General features: G+C 37.3%; 1 long non-coding RNA gene across 4 annotated transcripts in view; it reads right to left on the reverse strand.

Annotated features, from left to right (window-relative positions):
- LOC147367034 (uncharacterized) overlaps window positions 1-19829 on the reverse strand; it is a 58343-nt gene that overhangs the window by 35373 nt on the left and 3141 nt on the right. The window lies entirely within an intron of this gene.

Consider the following 19829-nt stretch of genomic DNA (forward strand, 5'->3'; position numbering starts at 1 on the left):
GAGCAAAAGTTACCCTCATTTGGGTGCTGCTTGATAATACATCCTCTTGTACTACATTTTCTTGGTAATATATCCTAATAAATCACTTACACACAAATTCTCATCACAGGATTTGTCTTTATCTGTCCTTGGGACTGTCAAGGGTTTAACTATGTCTCCCCAAAAGATATGTTGAAATCCTAATGCGTAAATGTGACCTTATTCAGAAATAGGGTCTTTGTATATGTGCTCAAGTTAAGACAAAGTTATACTGAGCAATATTGATTTTAAGTCCAATATGACTGGTGTCCTTATAAGGAGAGGGAAACTTGAACATAAAGAGACAGAGATACACAGGGAGAATGTCATGTGACCACAGAAATAAAAGGAGAGAACAACATGTGAAGATAGATGAAGAGGTTGGAGTAATATATCCATACACCAAGGAATGCCAAATATTTCTAATTAATCACCAGAAGCCAGGAGACGGGCATGGAACAGATTCTTCCTAGGAGTGCCTAGAAGACACCAACCCCACCAAAACTTCGATTTTTGGATATCTAGCCTCTGGAAATTTACAAAAAATTTCTCTTGCTTTATGCCACAAATTTTGTGAGATTTTGTTGTGGTAATCCTAGGAAACTAATGCTGAAACCCTACTGGAAATAAGTAATTTCAGAAGTGGTCCCAGGTAGCATACTCTTAGGATGCAATTTTGGAATTAGATCACTTGCCAGCTAGATAGTAATAGAGATCCCATTGTTGGAGATAAACCATGTTTAAAACCTCCTGCTCACTCTGGCATTATAATGGCTATAATTTTCACCATTGTTGAGTCTGGATGGGAATAGATGATAGGAGACACACTGACGCACAGTTCTAAGCATTTCCAAGATAAGGAGGGCTCAGTAATTATAAGGACTGTGTTCGTTGTTGCTAAGTGCTACTGTTGGTTTGAAGAAGAAAACTGACAGGTTCAGATTAATCAATTACCAACCTGGGTACTGTGAAAAAGAAGTTAGAAAGTCTGTGTGGGAGCATTTAAAGAGATCCTGAGTTTTTGTAGCTAGAAGGCTGATTGAAATGGAAATTGGATGAGGCATTATAGGAGGGGGAAAAAAGCTCACTCTTCCTCTGTGTCTCCTTTTTTTTTTTCCAAACTTTTTTGGTCTTCTGTTGTGTACAACAGTTACAACACTTGCAACATCAGGTATGTGGGTTTTTTCTCCCACACCAAGCAGTTCTCTCTGACATCAGCTTATGTGCTACAATTTATCTCAGTTATGACACCGTTTACCTGGAGAGAGCACCAGATCCTACAAGTTAAGTGTTCAGTCCCATGAGACTTCTCTCCACCTAAGATGACAATTCCACTTAGTAGTTGCTCAGGATGCCCACAGCTTTCATTCAACTGGGCTATAAATCTGAAGTTCCCATGGTCTCCTCCCCCTTGGATTTGATCATTTGCTCAAAAAACAACTAACAGAACTCGGGGAAACACTTATTTATGTTTGATCATTTATTATATAACAAAGACTATGCTAAAGGATACAATAAACATCTAGATGGAAATGTGTATGGGAAAAGTACACGGGAAGGAGTGCAGAGCTTCCATGCCTTCTCTGGGTATATCATGTCACTCTCCCAGCAACTCCCCATGTTCACCAGCTAGGAAACTCTCCAAACCTCATAATATTGGGATCTTTATAGAGGCTTCATCATACAGGTAAGATCGATCATTAACTCTATTTCCAGCCCTTCTTCCCTCTCCAGAGAATGGGTGCATGCTTAGTTGCCCAGTCATTTCAGACTCTTTGTGACCCCATGAACTAATCTGCCAGGCTCCTCTGTTCCTGGGATTCTCCAGGCAAGAACACTGGAGTGGGTAGCCATTTCCTTCCCCAGGGTATCTTCCCGACCCAAGGATCGAACCCAGTCTCCTGCATTGCAGGCAGATTCTTTGCTGACTGAACTACCCTAGAGAAGCCCCCAGAGAATGGGTAGTGGGGCTAAAAGAATTCCAAACCTCTAATCATGGTTTCGGAGAAGGCAATGGCACCCCACTCCAGTACTCTTGCCTGGAAAATCCCATGGACAGAGGAGCCTGTTGGGCTGTAGTCCATGGGTTCGTGAAGAGTCAGACACAACTAAGCGACTTCACTTTCCCTTTTCACTTTCATGCATTGGAGAAAGAAATGGCAACCCACTCCAGTGTTCTTGTCTGGAGAATCCCAGGGACAAGGGAGCTTGGTGGGCTGCCGTCTATGGGGTCGCACAGAGTCGGACACTACTGACGTGACTTAGCAGCAGCAATCATGGTTTGCTCTTTCTGGTGACCAGTCCTCATCCAAGAGCCCACCAAGAGTCACCTCGTGGAACACAAGACACTGCTATCACCACAGGATAAATTCCAAGGGATTTAGGAGCTCATGTCAGCACAAAGGTCAAATATTAGAACTAAAGTTGCTCCTAGTACTTTTATCACTTAGGAATTACAAGGCTCTAGAGCTCTGTGCCAAGAACTGGGAGCAGAGGCAATATATAAATTTTCTATTATTTCAGACACACTTTTTTATTGTAAAAATAGTAGAGCTAATGAAAACTGAATCCACAGCTTTGGCTAGTCTTTATGCTAAAATAAAAACCCTGATAGGGAAGAAGGGAGTCCCTAAGACATTGAATGGAGATATATATATATATAGAGAGAGAGAGACATGCTCAGAATAAGGGCCCCCAGATTCCTCTGAACCCCTGGACCTGCAAGCATAGTCTACTTTGTTTTCCTGAAGAACAGCAGCTTTCTCTTGCCTGAAGACCATACCAAAACCTCAACTAAGGACTTCCCTGGTAGTCCAGTGGGTAAGACTCCGAGCTGGCAATGCAGGAGACCTGGGTTCAATTCCTGGTCAGGGAACTAGATCCTACATGCTGCAACTAAGACTGAAGAGCCCGCATGCCACAACTTAGACCTGGCACAGTCAAATAAATTAATTAATTAAAAATTAAAAAAAAAAAAACAACCCTCAACTGAGATGGATGCCTTGGAGGATAACAGTTGTTCTCTTCAGGATCTGACCCCATTTCCTCCCCTTGTCTTCTAGTTCTATAACAAGTCTTAACATGAGCCAACTAAGGAAGTACTTTCCTGCTAGAGGCAAAAAGGAGTTATTTACCAAAGAAACCTCAGGACATGATTAATTGTAGCAAAATAAATCAGAGGTGGGGCGGGAGAGAGTATTCCAAGAAGTTGATCTTGATAGCACTGGACTTGCTTGGGGATTAGGGATGATGAAAGATAAGTTCCATAAAGGAGAATTGTCCAGTAGGGAGAATTCTCCCATGACTGAAAGCTCCCTGGCAAGAGCACCTAGAAATGGTCCTAAAACACTATTGGGATGGATGGTTACTGGAGGCTTGTGGGGACAAAAGGCTCATATTAAATTAAGTGCAAATGACAGAACTCCCTTGGCAGAGCTTTGAGGAAGGGATCAAAAGGCTCAGAAAAGTAAGCATGCTACAATGGCTCTATTGTGTAACAGCTGAGTACCCGCCAGATGGCTAAGTTCTTTGGAAGGGGCAGAGAATGCTCTCATCACTAAGCTTATGAGGAACATGCTAGTGATGGAGGTACTGGCATGTCAGGAAGCTCAGTGGTGACTGCACCAGGATTGAGGACAGACAATAATTATTAGAGAACTGGGCTCCCTGTAGTCAGTGGGAATGATAGGATTCCTGAGGAGTGGAGGTGAAGAGGCCATAATCAACCACTGAGTCATCAGTATGCTGCTAAGTCCCTTCAGTTGTGTCCGACTCTGTGTGACCCCATAGACGACAGCCCACCAGGCTCCCTCATCCCTGGGATTCTCCAGGCAAGAACACTGGAGTGGGTTGCTATTTCCTTCTCCAGTGCATGCAAATGAAAAGTGAAAATGAAGTTGCCCAGTCCTGTCCAACTCTTCGCAACCCCATGGACTGCAGCCTACCAGGCTCCTCCATCTATGGGATTTTCCAGGCAAGAGTACTGGAGTGCGGTGCCATCACCTTCTCTGGAGTCATCACTATGGTGATGACTAATATCCTAAGATGTTGCTAAAGGAAAAATAGATGGACAGCTGACAAGAGCATGGCTTGATACACATAATTAAAAATTATTAAATTTGGATGAGCAGAAGCCTGATTTCATCAGTTTTCATGGAATGCCATTTCCTCATCTGGGTTATTGGCTTATGGCAGAGATTTCTGCCATATCATTTTACATATTTTGCATATAATTCACTATAATTTGAAATTGGCTAGCCCACTATGCACATTTCTAGTTTCTTTATACAGGCTAATAATTCTTACCATTACTCTTTTGCAACTTCTTTGTGTGAGTGCTACCCTCTTTTAACTCTTTAATAAAGCCTTTCCCAATGACCTCCATCTCTTGGTAGTCACTTCCTCCTCTATACAGCTATATTGTTCATTTAACTTTTACTATATTCAGTCTTGACTGGTTGTGGAAATTTTTATACATAAAGAAAAATCACTTTTTCAACCCAGTGCTTAGTGAAAGAAAGAAAGTGAAGTCACTCAGTTGTGTCTGATTCTTTGCGACCCCATGGACACCAGGCTCCTCTGTCCATGGGATTTTCTAGGCAACAGTACCGGAGTGGGCTGCCATTTCCTTCTCCAGGGAACTTCCCGACCAGGGATTGAACCCAGGTCTCCCACATTGTAGACAGACGCTTTACCGTCTGAGCCACCAGGGAAGTCCCAACCCAATGCTTAGACCCTTGCAAACAGGATTACTCTTAAACACCAGAACTTATTACAATGCTCTATGTTTGTGAAGTCAAGTGGGCCTTAGAAAGCATCACTACAAACAAAGCTGGTGGAGGTGATGGAATTCCAGCTATTTCAAATCCTGAAAGATGATGCTGTGAAAGTGCTGCACTCAATACACCAGCAAATTTGGAAAACTCAGCAGTGGCCACAGGACTGGAAAAGGGTCAGTTTTCATTTCAATCCCAAAGAAAGGCAATGCCAAAGAATGCTCAAACTACCGCACAATTGCACTCATCTCACATGCTAGTAGAATAATGCTCAAAATTCTCCAAGCTTCAGCAATACGTGAACCATGAACTTCCAGATGTTCAAGCTGGTTTTAGAAAATGCAGAGGAACCAGAGATCAAGTTGCCAACATCCGCTGGATCATGGAAAAAGCAAAAGAGTTCCAGAAAAACATCTATTTCTGCTTTATTGACTATGCCAAAGCCTTTGACTGTGTGGATCACAATAAACTGTGGAAAATTCTGAAAGAGATGGGCATCCCAGACCACCTGACCTGCCTCTTGAGAAATCTGTATGCAGGTCAGGAAGCAACAGTTAGAACTGGACATGGAACAACAGACTGGTTCCAAATAGGAAAAGGAGTAAGTCAAGGCTGTATATTGTCACCCTGCTCATTTAACTTCTACGCAGAGTACATCATGAGAAACGCTGGGCTGGAAGAAGCACAAGCTGGAATCAAGATTGCTGGGAGAAGCATCAATAAACTCAGATATGCAGATGACACCACCCTTATGGCAGAAAGTAAAGAGGAACACAAAAGCCTCTTGATGAAAGTGAAAGTGGAAAGTGAACAAGTTGGCTTAAAGCTCAACATTCAGAAAACGAAGATCATGGCATCTGGTCCCATCACTTCATGGCAAATAGATGGGGAAACAGTGGAAACAGTGTCAGACTTTATTTTGGGGGGCTCCAAAATCACTGCAGATGGTGATTCCAGTCATGAAATTAAAAGACACTTACTCCTTGGAAGGAAAGTTATGACCAACCTAGATAGCATATTCAAAAGCAGAGACATTACTTTGCCAACAAAGGTCCGTCTAGTCAAGGCTATGGTTTTTCCTGTGGTCATGTATGGATGTGAGAGTTGGACTGTGAAGAAAGCTGAGCACTGAAGAATTGATGCTTTTGAACTGTGGTGTTGGAGAAGGCTCTTGAGAGTCCCTTGGACTGCAAGGAGATCCAACCAGTCCATCCTAAAGGAGATCAGTCCTGGGTGTTCATTGGAAGGACTGATGCTGAAGCTGAAACTCCAATACTTTGGCTACCTCATGCCAAGAGTTGACTCATTGGAAAAGACCCTGATGCTGGGAGGAATCGGGGCCAGGAGGAGAAGGAGACAACAGAGGATGAGATGGCTGGGTGGCATCACCAACTTCATGGATAGAAGTTTGTGTGAACTCCTGGAGTTGGTGATGAACAGGAAAGCCTGGTATGCTGTGATTCATGGGGTTATAAAGAGTCGGACACGACTGAGCGACTGAACTGAACTGAACTGAGCGACTGAACTGAACTGAACTGAACATCACACAATCTTAATAGGGCTTTCCAGGTGGTGCAACGGTAAAGAATCCACCTGCCTGGGGAGGAGAGTCAAGAGATGTGAGTTTGACCGTGGGTAAGGAAGATCCCCTGGAGTAGGAAATGGCAACACACTCCAGTATTCTTGCCTGGAAAATTCTATGGACAGAGGAGCCTGGCAGGCTACAGTCCATGGGATTGCAAAGAGTCGGACATGACTAAACATACACATACACACATGTTTAACAAAATTTATTTGTTTGTTCAGTCACTCAGTCATGTCCAACTCTTAGTATTTTCCATTTAGCATTTTATTCGTTTCATTCTTTGAACTAGAATTGGAGCTGTTTATCACTGCTTATAAGAATGCAAATATTACTACACCCATACATTTATTTTCATTTCTTAACTGGCAGAATTACTTGAGATACTGAAGATAAACTTAAATAGGAGTATTAATTATGGAATGATTAACTTGGGTATACAGGTAGATTAAATTCAGGTGTTTTTTTCCCCCAAGCTGGAATTACAAATTTTCAACATCAGATGAGTCAAAAGAAATGAATAGCCACTGTAGAACCAGTATGTGGTCTTAGAACTTAGGCCTTTTAGTAAACTCTGTCATCTACTATTTCATAATGATCAAAAAGCCATAATTGCTATCATAGTATCCTTCCATAAATTATCATGCCAAAATGGGAAATGTGACTAAGTGCTTAAAATTATCAAAATGTCTTGGCCCAGAGAAACTTGAAGAAGATGCTGGGATTGCTCTATTGAATATCAAGAAATTTTAAAAATCAGTTTTAGAAATCAAGATACTATAGTACTGCTTAAAAGAAAGATTAAGAGATAGAACAGGATAGAAATAATATCTACCCACATACATATACACACAAATGTACATATATGCACACATATATTTATATATTATAATATATCCTTTATATATGATAAATCTAACAGGAGAAATTAAAATGAAAGAAAGAATCAAAGTTAATATGGTGATAGCAAAAAAAAAAATACCTTTGGTTTTTTTGAATATTTTTTTCAAGGTAGTGATATCCCGGCATATAACTACAAACCTAAAAAGAGATCACTTACAGGATGAGATAATCCTTTCAAAGATATACTTATCCTCAGTTTCTTGATTTAAATCAAACATTCTCCCACTTGACAAGAACCCTTAGTTTCTATTTTTGTTAGCATTTGCTGATCACTCTAAAGGCTTCAGTGAATAGCCCTCACTTAACTGCTTTGTGCTGAAATGAAATACTTCATTTAACCTATATTTCTTAATTTTCAATTCAAAATATGATGCTTTTTGTCTTTAATTCTATCTTTTTCACCCTAAGGATATTAGAGTAAACACACAAAGATGACAGCGTTTCTACTTTGACATCCATCTGCTTTGAATTCTCAATGTCTTGTACTATAATTATTTCTATAGCAACCAGCAAAGGAAGTGCCTTGACAGCTACAGACTCCAAAGAAAGACATGCTGTGACAGGCTTAGACTTTCAGCCTTTGGGCTTTGCATCTCCTTGAGTTTCTAGTATTAAACATTACAGCTTCAGAAACCCTTGTTGTCTTTCTCTCCTCCTTGGTTTCTAGTATCAGTAATATTTATGCTTCTATAGCATCACTGGCAACATTTCTAACCTGCTGCTGCTTTTTCTTCAGAGTTTTTCATTAGATCGTTTATAAAACTTCCCTTATTCCTTTTTTATGACATACAGTCTTCTGATAATAAAGTAAATATTTTGCTTGTTCTGAATGGCAGCTCACAAACACAATCAGGAGAAATGCAATCATAAATAATTCACTTGTTTTCTTTCAGCTTCTTAAGATCTCTTCTAATCTATTTTCCTTAAGGAATAAATTCTTAGGAAAATTGAATCATGTGTCTCAAAACACAGAAAGAAGTTCAGAGAACATCAAAGCAGTACTAAAAATGAATTCATTCTCTAAAACAACTTCCTTTTTATTCTGAAAAAAAAAAAGCAAACTGGTAAAACAACCATTTCCAAAAGAAAACCTAAACTTGTCTAATTTCAAAAGTCACTTTTATATAGGAAAATCATCTTCCTTAATGTGGTCTAGAGGCCATATTCTTATTTTTATGGTCTAGTCTTTTGTTTATTTGTTGTGACAAAGAAAATAAATCTTTTTCTGAGAAATGTCTATCTACCAGATATTGTGCTAAACTTTCTACACAGATTTTTCTCATATAATCAAGTAGCAGCTATATGGAATACTAGTTGTTATGTGTATTTTTCAGATGTGAAATTGAGGCACGGAAAGATTAAGAAACTTGGTAAAATTTATATAGTTAGTAAATAGCAATTCAAATTTGTTCTGCAGTAATTAGATTCCAGAATCTCTGCTGTTAATTCTTATAAAGATGAACTCTCTTCATCTTATTATTCTAAATACATCATCTCCACATCATATCCATGGATACAAAAAGTAAATGACAATTTATGTCATTCATTCAGTCCCCCCAAAACTTCTTTATGAATGGTAAAAAAACATAAATTCAGTCCCCCCAAAACTTCTTTATGAATGGTAAAAAAACAATCAACTATGCACCAATTAAAATGGAAAGTTAAAAAAAATTTAAAAAAGGAAAAAGGCATGGTAAAAACAAAATAAACAAACTTCAACAAAAAAAGTATGTGTGTAAAATAAAGTTTTACTCCTCTGGCTTAATTCATTTTCTCATAATTTTTGAAATACACTTAACACTAAACTATATTAAAATGAAAGTTCTATAAGGAAGAAGCTTACACTTGGATTGCTTATGGCATAGCTTTTCAGAGAATGATGTTTAGAAAATAATTGACCCCAGTTTAAGTTCATGTTCTTTCACATACAGACTGTGGGCAAGTTATTTAACCAATGTAAGGCCTCTTGTAAGGGAAGGAAAATACAGGTATCTGGTTTGCAGATGGTTTTAAGAATTATCTCTGGTAATACATGGTACAAAGTTTTTGTATAATGCTCTACAGTGTGAATGTGAGCAATAAATGTTACCTTTAACCTTTATTACTTAAGATGGGCTAAAGCAAAATGGGAAGGCAGAAAAAATACGAAAGCTGATTTTGGATGGAAAAGAGTCTTTCTCTAGAAAATGTTCATGTTCTACATATAAGACATATAGAAAATACAGAGTGAAAAATAAGTGGGTATGATTCAAAGTAGTTTAATTATATCTAGCTTTAAATCTTCACCTAATGCCACTGCTTTACTCTGTAACCTGTAACATTTACTTTGTAATGACTAATTCTCTAAAAATTATAATCTTTATTTTTGTGAAAAATTAATTTTGTTTTTCTTACTATTTCTAGTTTTAATCTAATGTTTTAAATTATAGCTTGAATAAAATAGTTTAATTAAAACACCTTCATAACTCAATGTTTCATCACACTAGAGTTTGGGTGAAGTTATTTACTGAATGTGTAAAGTTTTCTGTACATCCAATCCCATAAAGAAAACAGTAAACAAATTGAATAGCCTCTATACTTGGAACTCCATCAATAATAAATGACCCACAAAGTGTCAATCCAAATTAGCTAACCACTTCAGTAATACATGAACCATGAAATTCCAGATGTTCAAGTTGGTTTTAAAAAAGGCAGAGGAACCAGAGATCAAATTGCCAACATCTGTTGGATCATGGAAAAAGCAAGAGAATTCCAGAAAAACATCTATTTCTGCTTTATCGACTATGCCAAAGCCTTTGACTGTGTGGATCACAATAAACTGTGGAAAATTCTGAAAGAGATGGAAATACCAGACCACCTGACCTGCCTCTTGAGAAACCTCTATGCAGGTCAGGAAGCAACAGTTAGAAGTGGACATGGAACAACAGACTGGTTCCAAATAGGAAACGGAGTACGTCAAGGCTGTATATTGTCACCCTGCTTATTTAACTTATATGCAGAGTACATCATGAGAAATGCTGGGCTGGAAGAAGCACAAGCTGGAATCAAGATTGCCAGGAGAAATATCAATAACCTCAGATATGCAGATGACACCACCCTAATGGCAGAAAGTGAAGAGGAACTAAAAAGCCTCTTGATCAAAGTGAAAGTGGAAAGTGAACAAGTTGGCTTAAAGCTCAACATTCAGAAAAGAAGATCATGGCATCTGGTCCCATCACTTTATGGCAAATAGATGGGGAAACAGTGTCAGACTTTATTTTGGGGGGCTCCAAAATCACTGCAGATGGTGATTGCAGCCATGAAATTAAAAGACTTACTCCTTGGAAGGATAGTTATGACCAACCTAGATAGCATATTGAAAAGCAGAGACATTACTTTGCCAACAAAGGTCTGTCTAGTCAAGGCTATGGTTTTTCCTGTGGTCATGTATGGATGTGAGAGTTGGACCGTGAAGAAAGCTGAATGCTGAAGAATTGATGCTTTTGAACTGTGGTGTTGGAGAAGGCTCTTGAGAGTCCCTTGGACTGCAAGGAGATCCAACCAGTCCATTCTAAAGGAGATCCATCCTGGGTGTTCCTTGGAAGGAATGATGCTAAAGCTGAAACTCCAGTACTTTGGCCACCTCATGTGAAGAGTTGACTCATTGGAAAAGACCCTAATGCTGGGAGGGATTGGGGCCAAGAGGAGAAGGGGATGACAGAGGATGAGATGGCTGGATGGCATCACCGACTCGATGGACGTGAGTTTGAGTGAACTCCAGGAGTTGGTGATGGACAAGGAGGCCTGGCATGCTGCAATTCATGGGGTCGCAAAGAGTTGGACACGACTGAGCAACTGAACTGAATGAGTATTTATGATTCACATTGTATACTCTACGGTGAGCCAAGGTATTTATTTCTTAGTAATCTTATTAAGGACTCTATCAGGACTCTGGCCAACAATTGGCTTGATGTTTGCATTTTATGTATGATGTAGTTTTTTCCTTGGTTGACTCTTGTGGCCCCACCCTGATGAACCAGTTGTAGCAAGCTTCCCCATTTGTACTCAGGATATGTTCTGCCTCTTGCTCATCAAAGTAGCTTTCTGTTTCCGTGACAGATGAGGTAACTGTCCATAATCCAAATACTTCCAAGAGGTACCTTTCAATCGATACTCCCTGTTTCCTCATATGTCTTGTCATATTCTCAGAAAGAAGTAATGTCATCCTAGCATTAACTAAGTATCATGTGAAATAGAACAGAATATTTCCTAGAACATGTCTTAATTGCATTGTTCCTCTACCCAAAATTGTGCTGAAATATTAGTCAATCATCACGGTCTTAGCAGGAAAACATTTACTGACGACCCATCAAAAGTTTCTGAATCTCCTCTCACTTGAAAGAGATAAATTCATGGTAGATCTTTTTTTTTTCACAAATTTATTTCTGTAAGAAGAAACACAGGGTTTCCTAAACTTTGCTTCTTAGAAATCATTGCTATATTTTAAGCTCAAATCTGTAGAAAGCGTAAGGACTTTCTTTTTTTTTTTTTTCGCTGAGAGTAAGTCATCATCTTGATGATACTTTAAAAAAATCTAAGATCGGTACTTTGAGAATGATGAAAATCAAATCATTTATTTTTTGCTCTTCAACAATCAGGAAAGTCTTTAAGTTGGAATTTTTAATATTTCCCCCAATCAGTCACATCATCAATGGAAGCAAAATACAATACTTTACATCATAAAGCTTTCTACTTGATTGCTATAGCTAGGACTTCCAAAACTATGTTGAATAATAGTGGCGAAAGTGGACACTCTTGTCTTGTTCCTGATCTTAGGGAGTATGCTTTCAGTTTTTCACCATTGAGAATAATGTTTGCTGTAGGCTTATTATATATAGCCTTTACTATGTAAGGTAGGTTCATTCTATGCTCATTTTTGAAGTTTTAATCATAAATGGGTGCTGAATTTTGTCAAAGGCGTTTTCTGCATCTATTGAGATTATCATATGATTTTTATCATTCAGTTTTTTAATATGGTGTATGACATTGATTGATTTGCATATATTGAAGAGGCCTTGCATTCCTGAAATAAACCCAACTCGATCATGTTGTATGAGCTTTTTGATATGTTGTTGAATTCTGTTTGCTAAAATTTTGTTGAGGATTTTTGCATCTATGTCCATCAGTGATATTAGCCTGTAGTTTTCTTTTTTCATGTTGTCTTGTCTGGTTTTGGTATCAGGGTGATGGTGGCCCATAGAATGAGTTTTGAAGTGTTCCTTCCTCTGCAATGTTTTGAAAGAGTTTTAGAAGGATAGGCATTAGCTCTTCTTTTAATGTTTGATAGAATTCTTCTGGGAAGCCATCTGGTCCTGGGCTTTTGTTTTTTGGGAGATTTTTGATCACAGCTTCAATTTCAGTGCTTGTGATTGTGTTGTTCATAATTTCTATTTATTCCTGATTCAGTCTTGGAAGATTGAACTTTTCTAAGAATCTGTCCATTTTTTCCAGGTTATCCATTTTATTGCCATATAGTTGTTCATAATAGTCTCTTAGAATCCTTTGTATTTCTGCATTGTCTGTTGTAATCTCTCCTTTTTCATTTCTAATTGTTGCTTTGATTCTTCTCTCTTTTTTTCTTGATGAGTCTGGCTAAAGGTTTGTCAATTTTATCTTCTCAAAGAAGCAGCTCTTAGTTTTATTAATCTTTACTATTGATTGTTTCATTTCTTTTTCACTTATTTCTGCTCAGATCTTTGTGATTTCCTCTCTTCTACTAATTTTTTGTTGTTGTTGTTCTTATTTTTTCAGCTGTTTTAGGTGTAAAGTTAGGTTGTCTATTTGATGGTTTTTTTGTTTCTTGAGGTAGGATCGTGTTGCTATAAACTTCCCTCTTAGAACTGCTTTTACTACATCCCATAGGTTTTGAGTTGCCATGCTTTCATTGTCATTTGTTTCTAGAACTTTTTTGATTTCCCTTTTGATTTTTTTCAGTAACCTGTTGATTATTTAGAAACGTGATGTTTAATCTCCATGTGTTTGTGTTTCTTACAGTTTTTTTTTTCTTATAATTGATATATAGTCTCATAGCATTGTGGTCAGAGAAGATGCTTGATATGATTTCAATTTTCTTACATTTGCTGAGGTTTGATTTGTGACCCAAGATGTGGTCTATCCTGAAGAAGGTGTATTCTTCTGCATTGGGATGGAATGTCCTGAAGATATCAATAAGATCCATCTCATCTAATGTATCATTGAAGACATGTTTCCTTATTGATTTTCTGTTTTGATGACCTGTCCCTTAGTGTGAGTGGGGTGTTAAAGTCTCTTGCTATTATTGTCTTACTTTCAATTTCTCCTTTTATGTACACTAGTGTTTGTCTTATATATTGAGGTGCCCCTATGTTGAATATTTACAATTGCTATGTCTTCTTCTTGGATTGATTCTTGATCATATGTAGTGTCCTTCCTTATCTCTTGTAATATTCTTTATTTTAAGGTTTATTTTGTCTGATATGAGAATCCAGATCAGAAAAGAAGAAGTAAAGCTCTCACTATTTGCAGATGACATGATACTGTACATTGAAAAGATTAAAGATAGTATCAGAAAATTACTGGAGCTAATCAGTGAATTTAGCAAAGTTGCAGGATACAAAATCAATACACAGAAATCACTTGCATTTCTATATAATAACAATGAAAAATCAGAAAGATAAATTAAAGAATCAATCTCATTCACCATTGCAACAAAAAGAATTAAATATCTAGGAATAAACTTACCCAAGAAGATGAAAGAACTATACACAGAAAATTATAAGACATGAAGGAAAAAAATCAAAGATGACATAAACAGATGGAGAGATATTCCATGTTCCTAGGTAGGAAGAATCAGTATTGTGAAAATGGCTATACTACCAAATGCAATCTACAGATTCAATGCAATCCCTATCAAATTACCAAAGGCATTTTTCACAGAACTAGAACCAAAAATTTTACAATTCATATGGAAACACAAAAGATCCCGAATAGCCAAAGCAGTCTTGAGAAAGAAGAATGGAACTGGAGGAATCAACCTTCCTGACTTTAGATTGTATTACAAAGCTACAGTCATAAAAACAGTATGGTACTGGCACAAAAGCAGAAATATAGACCAATGGAACAAGATAGAAAGCCCAGAAATAAACACATGCACCTATGAGTACCTTATTTTTGAAGAGGCAAAGACAGCCTTTTCAATAAATTGTGCTGGGAAAACTGGACAGCTACATGTAAAAAAATGAAATTAGAACACTTCCTAACACCATACACAAAGATAAACTCAAAATGGATTAAAGACCTAAATGTAAGACCAGAAACTATAAAACTCTTAGAGGAAAACATAGGCAGAACACTCGCTGACCTAAATTAAAGCAAGATCCTCTATGACCCACCTCCTACAGTAATGGAAATAGAATCAAAAGTAAGCAAGTAGGACCTGATTAAACTTAAAAGCTTTTGCACAGCAAAGGAAATTATAATCAAGGTGAAAAGACAACCCTCAGAATGGGAGAAAATAATAGCAAATGAAACAACTGATGAAGGATTCATTTCCAAAATATACAAGCAGCTCATACAGCTCAATGCCAGAAAAACAAACAACCCTATCAAAAAGTGCGAAAAAGACCTAAACAGACATTTCTCCAAATAAGACATACAGATAGCTAACAATCACATGAAAATATGCTCAACATAGCTCATTATTAGAGAAATGAAAATCAAAACTACAATGAGATATAATCTCATACCGGTCAGAATGGCCATCATCAAAAAGTCTACAAAAAATAAATGCTGGAGAGGGTGTGGAGAAAAGGGAACACTCTTGTACTATTGGTGGGAATGCAAATTGATACAGCCACTATGGAAGATGGTATGGAGATTTCTTAAAACACTAGGAATAAAATTACCATATGACCCAGCAATCCTACTCCTAGGCATATACCCTGAGGAAACCAAAATTGAAAAAGACACATGTATCCCATTGTTCATTGAAACACTATTTGCAGTAGCTTGAACATGGAAGCAACCTAGATGTCCATCAACAGATGAATGGATAAAGAAGTTATGGTACATATACACAACAGAATATTACTCAGCCAAAGGAAGGAACACATTTAAGTCAGTTCTGATGAGATGGATGAACCCAGAACCTATTATACAGTGTGAAGTGAGTCAGAAAGAGAAAGATAAATAGCATATTCTAACACATATATATGGAATCTAGAAGAATGGTACTGAAGAATTTATTTACAGGGCAGCAGTGGAGAAACAGACATAGAGAATAGACTTATGGACATGGGGAAAGGGAAGGAGAGGGTGAGATGTAGGAAAAGAGTAATATGGAAGCAAACATTACCATATGTAAAATAGATAGCCAACAGGACTTCGCTGTATGGCTCAGGAAACTCAAAAAAGGGCTCTGTATCAACCTAGAGGGTTGGGCTGGGAAGGGAGATGGGAGGGAGGTTCAAAAGGGAGGAGATATGTGTATACCTATGGCTGATTCATTTTGAGGTTTGATAGAAAACAACAAAATTCTGTAAAGCAATTATCCTTCAATAAAAAAATAAATTAAAAAGAAAAAAATGAAAAGAAATAACCCCAAAAAAGAAACTGTCTAAATTACTAGAAAGTTGAATGAAACATAAATTCCAATCAAAAAATCATCAGTTATTTAAATATATTGGACATACAGAGTGGCAGAGTATTTTGAAGTTTATTTAATTGGATTATTCTCCAATATCTGTGAAATCAAAGTAAATCATGATGTCTATGCTTTTGATTTATATTATGTTTTTGTAGTTTTCTGGTTGGTTTGTTTTGAAGATGGAATAATGACATTTTGTATTACATTTGTTGTAATCAATAAAACTTATTCTTGACAGTTTTGTGGGGATTATAACTTATTTGAAATTTAAAGAATCAAAGAAAATTGTTTGGACAGTCAGCTTATATATTTATTTTCTAAGGAACTCTAAGAAAATTGGAACCTAAGTATTTCAATGATTTCATGACACAGGATTCTAGATATAATGAAAGAAGATTCCAACCTAAAAACTGAAAGGTAAGATGTAATTCAAGGATAAAAGAACTTCAAAGTCAAAGAAAATCAAGAAAAACAATGAAGTTCAAGAGCAAACACAGAGAAAAGATTTTTAGTGGACAAAAACTAGGCATGCATGGTGCCTTTGCACTGCATTTTTTTAATTACAAAGACAAAGAATGAATCAAACCGTCTCATTATTTCATCACTCAGCTTTGTCTCAAATGTCAAGTATGAAAAATTACTGAGAAGAACAAAAGTTTCAAAAAGGAAAAAAAAAACTTTGAAGAGTATGAACATACCATGAGTGCTAACTCCAGAAGAGCTGGTTTTTCAAGAATCATACAGGAAACTGAATAATGATGTAGTAGTTAGAAACATGAGTGTCCTTTTGAGGCTCCCCACCCTCCTAAAGAAGGGAAACAAAGTGGATGCCTGTGGGTCTATCAGTATTACGTGGTAGGTGTATGTGTAGGTTTGTAGTCACTATAGCCCTCATATTCCAGTCTTATGTTTTTATTTTATTGTCAATCAAAAATTGTCTTTCTAAATTTTTGTCAGTCTTTAATTTAGAATTGTAGATAATTTTATGCCTCCAAATAGCTGAGTCAAATTGGGCTTTGTGGTCTGCACTATAAATCTAGATTCATGTCCTGACTCCCCTATTTATTAATTATTCAGTTTAACTAAATCTCAACTTCAGTGCATTTCAGTTTTGAAATATGTGAAATATTACCTGCCTAATCTTTCTCACAATATAATTATGTGGATGAAATAAACATATGTGAAAAAAGTTTTGCAAGCCCTGAAATGTAAAACCAACAGAAAATTTCACCCTTGCTGGATGTAGCAGATGGGATTTCACTTCCACCTCTCTCACTTAAAAGACTTTATAGTTACACGATTGAGAAGAAAGCTCTGCTGCTGCTGCTAAGTCGCTTCAGTCCTGTCCGACTCTGTGCGACCCCATAGACGGCAGCCCACCAGGCTCCCCCGTCCCTGGGATTCTCCAGGCAAGAACACTGGAGTGGGTTGCCATTTCCTCCTCCAGTGCATGAAAGTGAAAAGTGAAAGTGAAGTCGCTCAGTCGTGTCCGAGACTCCTAGCGACCCCATGGACTGCAGCCTACCAGGCTCCTCTGTCCATGGGATTTGCCAGGCAAGAGTACTGGAGCGGGGTGCCATTGCCTTCTCCAGAAGAAAGCTCTAGGCACTTTTTAATATCCCTGCCCACATGATGGTTTTGTCAAGAATCAGGCACAGTCAGAAGATAAGGTTATAGATGCTCAATCATATACTTCATTTGAACAGTAACATGATTCTTGGCATGAAGACAACTTTAAAATACATATTCAAAAATAAGCAATATAATATATATGTCTAGCTATAAGTATTTTAAATATTCCACTCAAATCAACAAAATGGTTTGAGGCACCTTATCTGAACTGTCTTATAAATACAGTGAATTATTTGTTTCTGGTTTTAGTAAGTACCATTCTAATGTATTTTCTAGGTAAAATGAATAATTTAAACTGAATAATGACCAGAAGTAAATGTACCTTTCTGAATCAACATTTGCCTTATTAGTCTTGGTGAAAACGAAGTATCTGTGCAGGAATGAGGGTAAGATAAATAAAACATGATAACTACAGTTCCCTCTGAGCCAGATCCTATAGCAGAGTCCACTATTCCAATGTGTTTAAACTTTTTCCAAAGGAAATGCTTTGGAATGTCCATTCCAAATGGACATTGTCCATTTGGATAATGACAATGTCCATTATCATTGTCAAAAATACTGAGAAAATTGAAGTCACTGCTATCTAGGAACCCAGACATTGAGTAAGTGTTAAACACACACAGACACAGATGCTCACACATGCACACACACTTACACATTTGTGTTACAGCAGAATGGAACCAATTCAGTGTTGTAAAACTTAAATGATAAAGCATTGTGATAGGGATGTAAAGCATTTCTACTGGGGCTGCGTAACAGCTCTCCACTCTCCTTGGTTTCCATTTGAGGCAAGTGGAAAATTCAGGCTTGTCTCAGGAATATCAGTAGTGCCTGAGTGTGTCCTATAGATTGGTTTCTGTTGGGTCTCAGTCTTAAACCACTAGGATTCAGCTAGTCAACCATAAATAAATACAATGGCACCATTACTCTGCCACCTGCCCACCTAGGGACAGAGCCATGTAAAGTTTTATGTTTCAAAGTTCAGAATCATGGGTAAGTCAATCCTGTTGATTGGTCAGAGATGTACTTTATATCAGCAATAGCCAGAGTCTTAATTCAGGTTTACCATGATGGCCTGAATTCCCTCCTTACCTACTCAGTTTCAGACAACTCTACACTGGGACTATGGAAAGGATTTATTTACTCAGGAATTTAAAGTCAGGGGAGTATTAACAGTGCTTCTTTCATCCTTAATTCTCTCAGTGAGCTTCACCCTTAGAATGTTCCGCTCCACCCTCCTTTACCTTCCAGTTCTGTTTTCAAAAATTATACACAAATAATATTTTTTCCTTACTTAGATATCCTTCTAAATCCCATTCTGTTCACTCCAAATTTTGTTAGTTAACGATGGGTCTTCAATGGGTTATTAAAGAAGAAAGCCATTCTTCATTACTATCATCATGTCATTTACAGTAAAAAAATTTCATTTTAAAATGAAAGGAGAAAAAAGAATGTTAGAAAATAGAAACTGAAACTAGACTTGACCTCAGAGATGAAAACTGTCCATATCTGCTACTCAGTCACAGCACCTGCATTGTATTACTTAACAGTCAGTACTGGTTCACCTTCATTCTGTTCAAGCATGGCTAGTAGATTTCCTTCGAGCTCAAAAGAATAGTAACAGCTTTCCAATCATGGAAAGTCAACCAGATTGTTCTGATTGATACCTTATTATTAAAGAATTCCTCAGACAAGTGAGCTCATTCTAATATAGAGATATCTTATCATTCATTATTCCTTTAACAAGAACTTATTAAGTACCTGTTGCAGTCCAGGCACTGTGCTGGGGAGTGGAACTAATAAGAAATAAATCAGGGAACTTATAGTCTGTTAGGGGAGATAGATATCAAACACACAATTACACAGAAAACCACACAAGTAATTGTATATTCATACCAAATTATTTAAAAAGGAATTCAGTGCCATCTTCCTCTTAAGTCATAGTTTGATTTTTCTCATTTTTCCTTCTAATTCTGAATGGGAACATGTGAGTAACAATTGGAACACCTACTGTGAACTATGCTGTTTGTAATAGGCAGGAATGTCATTTGTAGTCCTAAAGAAAGTTCAAATATTGTCACAATTCACTTTTCTGTTACAAGGAAAAAAAATCTGAAATCCTGTGAGCCTCACCTCACCTTTATCAACAGAAAAATAATTTCTAACTGGATCTTTTTAAGGTTGAAATTAAAGAAGCTTTGAAAAGTCTGTCGGTTCTCTAAAGACGTTTCTAAGACTAAGGAACTATTAGGTACTA

This window comes from Bos grunniens, chromosome 8 (assembly GCF_055505025.1).
Source record: "Bos grunniens cultivar Pamir isolate PY7600 chromosome 8, Bosgru_T2T1.0, whole genome shotgun sequence".
In the NCBI taxonomy this organism is placed as follows: domain Eukaryota; kingdom Metazoa; phylum Chordata; class Mammalia; order Artiodactyla; family Bovidae; genus Bos; species Bos grunniens.